Source organism: Sylvia atricapilla, chromosome Z, assembly GCF_009819655.1.
Source record: "Sylvia atricapilla isolate bSylAtr1 chromosome Z, bSylAtr1.pri, whole genome shotgun sequence".
Taxonomy (NCBI): Eukaryota; Metazoa; Chordata; class Aves; order Passeriformes; family Sylviidae; genus Sylvia; species Sylvia atricapilla.
This window is the reverse complement of record NC_089174.1, coordinates 6031916-6043858: the sequence shown is the minus strand read 5'-3', so window position 1 is coordinate 6043858 and position 11943 is coordinate 6031916. Positions and strand designations below refer to the sequence as shown.

The window sequence follows — 11943 nt, the reverse complement described above, 5'->3', positions numbered from 1 at the left end:
AACAGATGTGCCTGTTTTTTCCAAAGACACACCAAAAACCGTGTGGATTTCTGTTAGCAGGACAGAGGTTTTACCAGACAGGGATTTACAGGGGCTGAACTGGCTGCCCGGGCTGAGGCTGCACTGAAAAATGCCCCCCATAAACCTGGCATTGTCGCAGCATCAGAAAATCTCAGCCAGACGCTGGGAACAAGGCAATCCCCGGGTTCCTCATCTCCCTGTGCCTGCAATACCAGACACTTTTTGGTGGGAGCTTCTGCACTGCCAGCAGCAGAGCCCAGCCCTCCCCACCGTGTTCCTCTCCCTTTCCCTGGAACTAGCTCAGCTCAACTCAACCTTTGCTCAGAGACTTCTGATACAGATTTCCCGTTTTCCCCGATTTTTACACGAATTTCCTGACAGACTTTTTCTCGGCAGCGTTTGCAGGGTGGGCAGGGCTTTCCCTCCTCCTCCTCCTCCTCCTCCCTGGCAAAGAGCCCATCTGGCATCCATGTGGCAGCTCTTGCTAAGCAGGATCTGGCGGAAAAGTGCCACATTCCCAGTGGCAATCCCGGCCACAGCAGCACAGGGACAAACAGGGAAATCACTCCCAGACTATTTTTTTTATTTTTTTCCCCCAAAAGTGTGGAGCATCTCATATCCATAAAAATCTCATTTTTCTGCTATTCGCTGTGGGGACACTCAAGGCACAGGGCTGCAAGGATGTTTCTAAACCTCTCCAAAGGCTTTAAATGTTGCCTAAACTTGGCTCAGGGTCCTGCCTAAGCTCAGCTCCAGCTGCATCATTCAAGGGGCTCAGTGTACAGCACTGATGAAAAGAGCAGGGAGAACACATTTGCTACACCAAGTTACCTCAGTTAAAAGCCGTTTGGGTTTAATCCATCCCATTTAGGACCTTTTGTGTTACAGGAGGAAGGGAGTCTATACAAACATAGTTAAAAAAAAAAATAAAATGCATTGCTCACATTTTTTAGAAGTTGCCTCGGGCAGTTATAAGTTACATAAAGTTGCTCCTGTTCCTGTTGTAGTGGTGCCAAAGTTATCTGAGGTGACGGGCATAAAGTGGCAACTCCAAACTTGGGACAGAAAAGTTCCCAAACGGGGCCTTTTCACATACTCAAAATCAGGATATAACCAACAGCCTGCAAATTCAGACATGGCTTCACCATTTCATAGCTATCGTGGAGATTATTCTAATATCTTTTACAAAAAAATATAAAAAATACTTTGGTTTAAAACCAGAACACTAACTTGTAGATAGCAGAGTGTGAAAGAAACTATTCTTGTTTCCAGTAGTTGCAATCATGAACTTCACTTAGCTTGACACTTGTGTAATAATGTGAATATTTAGCTTTTCTGAGTATTTATCCCCTAAACTCATGACTTCTAGAAATCCTTCAAAATCTATCACTCGAGAAAGAGAAGTTAAAATGAGAGATATTCTGGGGAAAATTACTCCCTTTTCTTAACATTCTTCTTTCCCCCCACACACACATTCCCAAATTCCCACACACATCTTTAAGGCACTGCAATGCAAGTTTTCAGGAGCTAAATCTATGAGAGAAATCAAAAAGAAAGGCTATTTTAAAACAATCAAGACAAAAATAAAAGTCATCCTTAACTAAATACAATGGCAAAAAGTTGGACATCTTTTGTGTCTTTTATGAGCGACAGAGAGAGGAATGATTAAAAATGTACCAAGAGCCCTGAATGCCATTTTACTGTCATTTCCTTTGATTAACCTTCACCTGACCTCAATCCCTGAGGCAATTTCAGTTTCTTTTTGTTCTTCCATTTAAATTCTCCACTCCAGCAGGTGAGTACAGCCCCGTCACTGCAGATTGGTTTGGGGGAGGATTGCACAGAAAATATTGTGGTTATTTTCTTTTTTTCCGGAGAATCATTTCCAAAAAACCTTAACAGGGACAACAACAGGTCACATTTACTCCAGAAGTGAGATTTTTTTTTTTTACAGTCCCTGTGGAATTAGAGAAGGATTTTTTTTCAGGTATTAATTAAAACAGAGTTGAATCAGTCACTCCAGTTCCCACCAGTGCAGGATCCTGGTACTACTGGTCCACCAACCATGTCATGCTGGAAGTTCTCACCAACATCTCCCCTGTAATCTGCAATATCTGTTTCCACCTGGTTTACAAACGTAGCATTCCCACAGGAATGGGGATGGGGGGGGAGAAAAGCCAGCACGAATAAAAGCTTAAAAATAGATTATAAACTCTTGGCAGAAGGAATGGGTCCAGTGTTCGCACAGGAATCTTACATTGAAATTTTTTCTTGCTTTAAAAATATTTTCTAATAGATTTCATGATCTCAGGGGTTGAGTAGGAATCATGGAATGCTGCATATTTAGGCTCTGTTCTTTAAGTGTTAATGGGATAATTTTAGAAAAAGGACAAAGTGGGATTCAGGAACAAAAAAAAAGGACTTGATGGTCTTAAGGGTCTTTTCTAACTAAACATTTGCAGGATCCTCTATCTACAAAAATCCTGTAAGTTCTGTAAATTACGCTGGGTGATGAAATGTTGAGGAATTTTCTGACCTATTTACTACATCACAGACTGATTTAAGGGATAAACGATCCTCATCCATAGGAATTGGTGTGATGCTGAGGCTTCTGATGGCACATTTTTAATCTCTCAGCAAAAAAATATGAGATTTAACAGTCAAATTAAGCCTAGAACCAAAGCGCTTAGTTTCAGCTTGTGCCACTGTACCAGCTTACCTTGGGATGAAGAGATTCTTCCCCACATGGCCTCTGTTATCATCCCAAAATGCATTTTATTCCATAAGCAGAAGTTATGGATTCAGTGTAGGCTTTGCTGTTCTCTGCTGTCAGCCCAAAGCATGATATGACTGGATTCATAACATCTCAGTCCCATATCATTCTCTCTAGAGAAACTGCAGGACAAAAATAATAAAATAAAATTGTCCCAAGCTGACACAAACATCAGCATTTTTTGCAAACCACCAGGCAAAACAGCTCAGTTTGGAGCAACTGAAATTTTTTGTAGGGATGAATAATTTTGAAATGTTTCATTTCTTCTGGCCTTCCTAATTTTCATTTTCTTGCTACCTGTAGACAAAAATCTAGATTAAAAAAAGACTTGCTGGTTTTCAAAATGATAAAATAGATGACCTTGGCAATTTCCAAACTCTGTTGTTGCAAGGAGGTGACTCATTAACTCTGATCCTCTCCTGATCATGATTTTATTCTCCACAACCTGAGAACACAAAGGAGTTGTGACAGAAAAGTCCTGTGGATCTCATCATGAGCCTTTTATGTCCTTAAATATTTCACAATATTCATAAAACACTTAATGGACACTCTTAAAATTCAAGTTTCTTCACCTGCTCTTATCCCTGAGCTGTGTTTCCTCTTGCACTTCTGGACACATCCAGCTCTGGGCTAAAAAAAAAATGGGCTAAAATCCAGGGTAAATTCTGCCCAGTTTTCCATCCCAGCACGTCCACTGGGCTCTCCAGGAACATGTCCAGCTCCTGAGTGACAGAGGCACTCACCTGAGAGAGCACCAGAGGCTTAAGTGGAGGAACAAGGGGATGGGGAAGCGCCTCGGGGAGGGAGGTCAGGTGGAGGTTAATCGAAGGAAATGACAGTTTGATGGTATGCACGGCCCTGGAGATCACATGTGGGGGTTTTGTTGGGAAATATTTAACTGTTTTATCTCTGTTTAGGAGGAAGGCAAAGTCAAGTGCACGAAAATGCAGGAGAAGACACGGATGCCCCTTAGGCTGGCACGGGTGGGATGCAAACATTCCAGCTGGGAGGCAGAGAGAGCCAAAAGATGCCAGTTCCTCTCTTGGTTTCACTTACATCAAATATTTTGCTCCCATAAAGCACAGCACAGTGGCTGGGGAGGCAGGGAAATTCAATAAACCTCTCATGTGTCTTTCTCCCATATTTAGACCAATATTTATTACTCTTCTCCCAAAACAGGTGCTGGAGCTAAGGGAAACTTCGTGGAAGCCTCAAACTTATTTGTGTCCTGTAATAAACTTGGCTTGGCCACATTCCTGCCTTATTTATGTTTCCTTTCCAATAGTTCTCGTGCACTCAGATTTTTGCTTTCAAGAGTTCTTTCCAAACCTGATTTTTAAGCAGGTGGAAAGAGATTTTTAAATACTGTCTCCTCAAATAATTAATCATGAAATTTATTCCAGTGTTTGTTCTCAATTACTTGGGGAATTAAACCAATATCACACGACTGATCAATCACAAATACATAACACATCCTGAATTCTGATTTCTACTTTTGATTAAATAAAAAAACCCCAATGAGTCACGAGAAAAACTCTGACAACTATTTTTTCTCCCTTCTTCCTACAGAACAAGAGGCAAAATTCACTGAGTGAATTATTAATTCTGAGTTATTCATCCAGCTCTACTAAAAACTAATCTGTTCCCTTTTTTTAAGCATCAAAAAGGTCTTTCAAACAGAGGTTGCAATAATGAAATATGGCAGCAGATCTTGAAACGTGCCCTCAGCCAGGCTGCAGATACGGAAGAGGTTACGGAACCAGAGTTATTAATCCCCATCACTCTGACAATTGATTTTGAACACAGTCAGTTGGAGTCTTTATAATGCAAGATCATAAATGTTCAGGACTAATTTATTGCTCTTTGTTCCACCTGGCAAAAACACACTGTCAGATTGAGGTGTGTTAAAGCAACGACGCAGATGAGGATCTAAGTTGCATTTTGATCCACATTTGTAAATTTTTTTACCATACCTGTGTGTGATTAGAAGAAAAAGATTTAGAAATGTTCATGAAGGAGTTAAAAATATCCACAAAGGAGCAAAAACAGAGGATGAGGCGATGCTGTCTTTCACAAATGAGAAATGTTTGCACAAATAGTCGTATGTATGAGATTTAATGGGGGGAAAATCCCTATTTGAATTTGTCAGGATTGATATTTTTGGTTTGCACCCTGTTCCCTGGTATCCCTCAGATCTCAATAAATATACAAGTAAAAACATTTGTTTTATTCACATATTGACTTCCACACCAGGCAAGGAACTCCCCACACACCAACGAAGGAGATACAAAACCTTCTATCCTATATGGCTTTTTCCCTTTTTTTTTTATCAGTAATTTTAAAGCCTGAACCAATTCCACTTGTCCTGAAAATTACTCAGCTTGTCTCTTCTGCTTGCAGTGGTGGAAACCACTCCTGCCCATGCCAGGGAAGTGCCAATCCCAAAGAGGGACAAGTCAGGAAAGGAGGGGAGAGGATCCCCTTTACAGGGACATAAAACACTCATTTGTAGAGATTAAGGGTCTTTTAAGGATCAAAAAGAATACATTACAAGAAAGCTTATTTTAATAATAAAATCCCGTCCCACGGACCAAGAATTCCATAAAGGACGAATTACAAGGATTCCAGATACCTACAGAAGCAGGGAACTGAAATACAAAAAATAGAGATGGGGAAGAAAAACTGAGGCGTGTTTCCACATCAAAAATGCTCCTACCCCAATGTCTCCAAAGTATTTTTTTCTCAGTAGAAAGAGAAACTTGTAAAATTATCATTCTTTTCAAAATAACCACACAATACTTCTTTAATAACACTTTTTCCTCTCACAGATTTTACAGTCCAAGAATATAAAAACTTTGTCCTTCCATTATCTGGGTGCAGAATCATTTAATTGTCCTGGCAAGTTTATTCCTTTTGAATTCTTATTTTTACCACAATTACGAACTAGGAGAGATGTGGCTGCATGCTAAAACCGCTGCATTCAAGACTTGTAGGCATCTGTATGATATTGAAATTAATTTCCAGTATAAAACAGTTAACAGAATAACCCTAGATAAAGGCAAATATAATATTAATTCCATTCTTTTTGTTGGCAATGTTGTAAAGTCCATTGCTCAAGTAAAGAGCACTTTGCTGAACCAGATACAAATTAATTTTAACATTCTTCTTCAAATAGGAATTTTAAAAGTCAAGTAAAGGCTGCAGTGGCTTTGAAACATTTCAGTGATTGTTTTAATTACCTATCATAGAGCTGTGAGACTGCAGAGGGAGGGGTGCAGAGGGAAGGGAGAACAACACCTGGCTTAACAATCATTTTTTCTGACATAAAGAAGAAAAAATACTTTCCAAGCCCTCAGACCAACAAAAAGCTCAACGAAGTCAACACAGATTGGGGTTTTGTCAGTGTATTAATGTCGTGATTTTATCCTGGACTACGTGTTCTTATTCTGCCAATAACAACTTTCACTGTTAAATAAACCCACCAAATCGCCAAACATAAAATATATGAATTCTGACAGCTTTAAAGCTTGTTTTTCCACCCAAAGCTGATGCACACGTGGGGCTTCTTTCCAGGGTCTGGCTCTATAGCAAATAAAAGGTCGCTTCACTCTTACCACTACACACACACACAAAAAAAAAAAAATTACATTTTTTGTCATTCCTACCCTAAATAGAATTGGAAGCTGGAGGTTATTGGGACTCCTGCTGGCCTTTGACATCCAGCACCTCGGGAATCAGCAGTGCTGTGGGGAAAAATAGCCCCCTCAGATGCAGAGTTGTCATCCCCACCCTCCATCTGTGGCCGTGCTGGGAGGAAGTGCTGACCCCATCATTCCACCGTAAACACTGCCGGAATCAACAACAACAAATCCAGAAATGAGAAAGGAAACGGGGTGTCAGGAGTCAGGTCAGCCCATTTTATTTGCACATGTGTCAGTAAAGATAGAAGGAATCGCTGAATTAAATTAAATCAAAGCAAACCTGCTAATTAAAACAGCTAAAATTATGTTTGTGAAGATGTGTGACTGGTTTCCTGCTTATCTGCAAATAAGCCTCCCCATAATATAAACATGTTTCTATCTCCACTTCATTTATAATAAGTCTTTAGGCAGATTGTAATTAGTATTTTGAGTTTTTAATAGAAGATCTATTGTGCTGCTGGAGCAATATTTTTCCTGACCATCAAAATACTGATTATTTCTGCATCAGTCTCAAGAGTTCTCACCTGTTCTTCTCATGCTGGTCAAAGTCTTGCATCCAATTTATCAGAATCAAATTGGGTATTTGTCTGAACACCATCATCTTCAGAACATATTGCTTGCATTCAACTCCACCTACGAGCCAAATCAGAAATTATTACCAGTTCTGTTTGAATTTATCCTGTAGCCTGAAAATCCTGTAGCTGGACTTTCATTCAACATTTAAAGAATGATCATTACAGGGAACAGAAAAATACAGGCAAACAGAAGTTTTGAATGAAAAAAAATGGTGCTATTTACAAAAATCACTTTTTTGTTTCTGTTTTACTTATTCCCAAGTTTGCAGTGCATAATTTTATACAAACCCAATTACATAGCTCAGTGATTTACTGGCAAAGCTGGCCAGGAGAAAATTATCTGGCTTTAGCTAATGTGTGTGCCTATTTACAATCAAAACAAACCCAGAGAAAATTGCAAAATGGCCACAGAGAGAGAAAAAAAAAAACAGTCACGTCAGAAATGCACCAGAGGTGACACGGTTTGCAAGCTGAAAAAAGTTCACCTTTTATTTATTATTTCACTAGATGAGCAACAAACTGTAGTAATGGTACAGATTCAGCCTCTCAGATCATGCACTATTTATTTATTCCAGTATTTACCTTTAAGCCTGGCTGGGGTGTCAGTGGTTTGGAAAGTGTGATGCTTTCTTTTTGCCCTTTCCATCATTTTTTTAGGGATTACTTCGCACAGTTGTGTGGGCTCTGTTCACCAGGATTGCTCAGCTGTTTACAGCTTCCCTGGCTCTGAAAAGGTTTGGGGATGCAGGTTGTGGGATGCAGACTTTGGATGAGGCTTTTTTGATGAAGATTTTGGGATTCAGGTTTTGGTATTCAGGTTTGGGATACAGGTTTTGTAATGAAGGTTACAAAATGGGATACAGGTTTGGGATGCAGGTTTTGGGATTCAGATTTGGGATGCAGATTTGGGGATGCAGGTTTTGGGGTGCAGGATTGAGATGCAGTTTCAGGATGTAGGTTTGGGAATGCAGGTTTGAAGATGCAGGTTTTGGGATGCAAGGCTTCAAGGCCACAGAGCTGTGGAAATGTAAATTCCTAGTAAACACCATGGGGGAAGGAGTCTGTGATTGGACAGGGAGTTAATGATTCCACATCCCAGTAACGGGGGCTGAATAGATTTTGGGAACTTGGAGATGAAAATCATAACCAGTAACACTTCAATAACATCTGGGTGTTATTTGTGTTGACAAATCCTATGGGTTTTGTTGTTGAAACATTTCTAACCCAACACAGAATGCCTTGAGGGAAGCACAGGATCTTTTTTCATTCACAGTAAGTGAAATTTCTAAGATAAAAATATGAACCAAACACTTACAGTTTTTTTAATCACACCACAAATTATTTCAGATTATTGTATAATTTTCCCTGGCACTTGGCACAACTCTTCAGTCCAAGATTTTGCTGGACGTGGTCCAGAGTTCATTTACTCACTCACCTCCAAGCAACAGCTTCCTGAAAATACAGTAAATTGCAAATATACTAAACCTCAAATTTTGCTGTAATTGCATGTGCCAGCACTAAGTCCTGCATCAATAAGAAACCCCACTGATGTCAGCAGGACTTGTGACAACACAAGATTTCCCTCCCTTCAGTACAGCTCTGAAACTGGATCCTGGGTGAGCATATTTGAGTAATGTGGATTATATGTGATTAAACAGATTTGGATTAAATCACAGCAATGGTTGTCTCCTCGAGAACAGCCTGTGGGGACCACACTGACTTGAGCAATCAAGGTGACCTTACAGACTTCTGCAACCCAGAGCAAACTCTGAACAACTTCAGTGAAAGGCGACATTTTTATTTTATTTTTTTTTTAGCTCTGCAAAGATCAGGTAGCAAAATGTAAGGAGTTAAAATGCTGCTGTCCTGATTAAGAGTTTTCACACTTTAAAATTATGATTCAGGTGGCAGAGAGAAATTTTTCTTGCAGGGGAAGCCAATCTGAGCTCAGCTCCTGGAGCTCTGTTTCATTCATCAGGATGGAAAACACGGCTCCTTGTGCCTTGTCCTAACATGCAGGAAAATTCAAATAAAAGAGAATAATGTCTGAATACAGAAACCCACCAAAATGCCACCAAATCCTAGCTCACCCTCCACTGGATCACTTCACTATCTCACTTAAGTTTAAAAAAATACCCCTGTGAAACATTACTTTTTATTCCTATGGTTAGTCTTCATTTAACCCAAAAATAAAATCTATAATTTCTTATATAAATGTGCAGTAGGATTAACCAAGAACAACAGAAACTGATTTCTTCCTCTCTAGAGGACACAGCTGAGAACAGAACTTGGTGAAACTACTCTCTGCAGTAACTTCCAGCCCACCAGAGCTAAAGCTGAACTTCAAATGCTTCACACTATTCCAGTATTCTGGAATTCTTCAATACTTCAGCAGCTTGGGAGCATCTGCCCTGTGGATGCTGATACACAGCCTCATATCTAATACAGGGAACTTTTGGCAAACGCAGCCACAGAGGTCATGAGGGAGGGAGGAAAAAAGGCCTAGCAGATATAAAAAGGCCTGGGTTGCCAAATTCTGAGGGTTTGGCAGAGTAACAGAGATAAAGTAATCAGCAGCACAGCTTTCCTGCACCGAGGCTTTCCGAGTTCCATGCAGAACCCCGTGTCTGCCTCCTCTGGATTAAGCAGCCTGGGAGTTCCTGGATCCATAGATAACATTGAAGAGAAAAGAGGAGAACAAGGGAAAAGTAATGGGAATACTTTTCTGAAGTTTGCTTCAAGTTATCCAGCAGCTCAAAGAGGTTTTTAGCCTAAGGTACTTTATAAAATTTTCCAAAGGCTTGGAAAGGCTTGGGGGTGGGAAGCTGTTACATAATCCCTTAACACCTCCAAGAGTTTGTGCTGCTTTCCCTCCCACATGGACGCTGTAGTAAACATTATGCTCTGAACCTCCGGATTCATATTCGAGCTGAAGGACTTGGCTTGAGCAGCCAAGCTGTGGTGAAGCCACAGGTCTGGAAACTTCCTCCCCTTTAACATCCATCCTCTCCCACCCCGTCCTCTCCTCCACCAGGGACATTTTTAGTAAGATTGCTCTGCAGCTAATTACATTGCCATGGCATCCAAGCACCACACAGTCACGAGACCTTCTTCTTTTAACAGCCCTTGGGTTGGCAGAGAGGAGTTCATGGGGAAACATCCCTATATTTGGAGAGCTGAGGCACCAGGTCAGTGCCTCTGCCCAACACCTCTGCAAGGGAGGGGCTGCCCAGTGTCCACGGTGCCAAAGCAGCTGCCTGGCCACCAACTTACCCAGCCCTGTGCTCCAGCAGGCAGCTCTGGGGTTCCTAGAGGAAACCTTGGGTAAATAGAGCCAAGCACCAGCTCACCACTCTGCAGCCTGCAGCAGCCCTCAGAGCAGTGCCAGGCTCAGTGGTGGCCCCAGAGTCCTTCTGGAGGAGCCCTGGTGTCCTGCTCTGCCCAGGCAGGGACATTTTGGGGCAGCCTGGCCCCAGGCAGAGCTCACACTGCCCATGGAGGAGATGCCCACACTGAACTTCACAGCCTGTGGCTCTGTTTCCTCTGTGCCAGACACATTCCTGTGGCAAACCTCAGGGAACCTGGACTTTTAACAGAGCCATCCTCACCTCTCCTCTTGTCCAGTCTGGGGCTGGGGTTGCAGCGTGTGTTATCCACATGGTGTTCCCTGACTCCGAGTTTCCTACAGGCAATGGTCTGAACTAAGACAACTGCCAGGATTTCCCTCGTGTCCTCACTCCTGTGACCTTGCTTGGAACTTGACTTGCCCGAGACAGCTCCTCTGATCCCTTCCAGCTCTCCATGAGCAAAGCACTGACCTGAAGATTTATTTTCCCCACGCTGTTCCTCTGCACAGAACCAAATCACTCTTTATTTCTAATTTCTCTCACCAGTTCCTCTCATCTGTTTCCATTTGCTTTCTCTAACAGATTCTTTAGTCTCGTCTGTGCTACTGGAGGAGTTTGCTCATGACTAACTGCAGCCTGGTGTTTATTTGCCTGTTAATGCCATTAGACCAGATGAAACCTGTGTGTTATCTTTGGTGTCACCACCTCTCACCACTCTGTTGTTCAAGTATTTCTTGCACAGCATTTTCGGCAGATGATTACTTGAAAAATTTATATAAATATATAAAATAATATCAAAAAGAACCACAACAAAAACTGGGGCAAGGGGGTTAAGCCCTGCTCATGGGAAGCACAGTCCCACCTCCAGCCACTCCACCAGCACAAGCCCTATGAGAGAAACAGGCTCAACCACAGCAGTTTGACAGGCCCCTAATTTATTCAATTAACAATAAACTCACAGTACTGCGTCCTGAACCTGTCAGCCAGCTGAACTGAGACAACCAGCTGAATACTAAAATCTATTCTGCCACTGAACTACCTTGGAGCTGAGGGCAGCCAAAATGGAGAGTAGACCCAAAGCAGCCAGGAGAGAAAGAGTTTGGCCAAAGGTTTAACTCTCTAGAGAGCTCACAGAGGTGACAAACTTGTTCCAACCTTTGCCAAAAAAACATGGATGTCACATTGTCAGTCTGCTCTACATCACTTAACATTCAATACTTGCTGTGGCAGACAGATTAATTAATAGAGATAACAGAAACAGTAGTATATAATCATAAAAGAGAGAGCTGAAACCACAAAGGACTACAGCTTCCCTATGGCACAGCAGTGATTTTTTTTTCAAGTGTCCAGTCCCTTTTCAACAGTATTTTTTAGAGGAATAGCAGTCAGCCAGATACAGCCACGGATAATCAGTGTTGGATAAAGAAAACCCTTCTCCTGACAATCAGCATCTGCACTTTAAGCTGCAGAAGAAACAGCTGCCTCGCCGTTCATTAGAGAAGGGATTTGCCAAACACCCTCCCTGG

General features: G+C 41.6%; 1 long non-coding RNA gene across 1 annotated transcript in view; it reads right to left on the bottom strand.

Annotated features, from left to right (window-relative positions):
* Positions 1–324: 324 nt before the first annotated feature.
* The window catches only part of LOC136373502 (uncharacterized), a 32205-nt gene continuing 20586 nt past the window's right edge, over positions 325–11943 (bottom strand). The window contains exons 2-3 of the long non-coding RNA XR_010745661.1: positions 7020–7128; positions 325–1076 (exon numbers count right to left, since the gene is read on the bottom strand). This is a non-coding gene — a long non-coding RNA (uncharacterized lncRNA). The remainder of the gene's footprint in view (positions 1077–7019; positions 7129–11943) is intronic.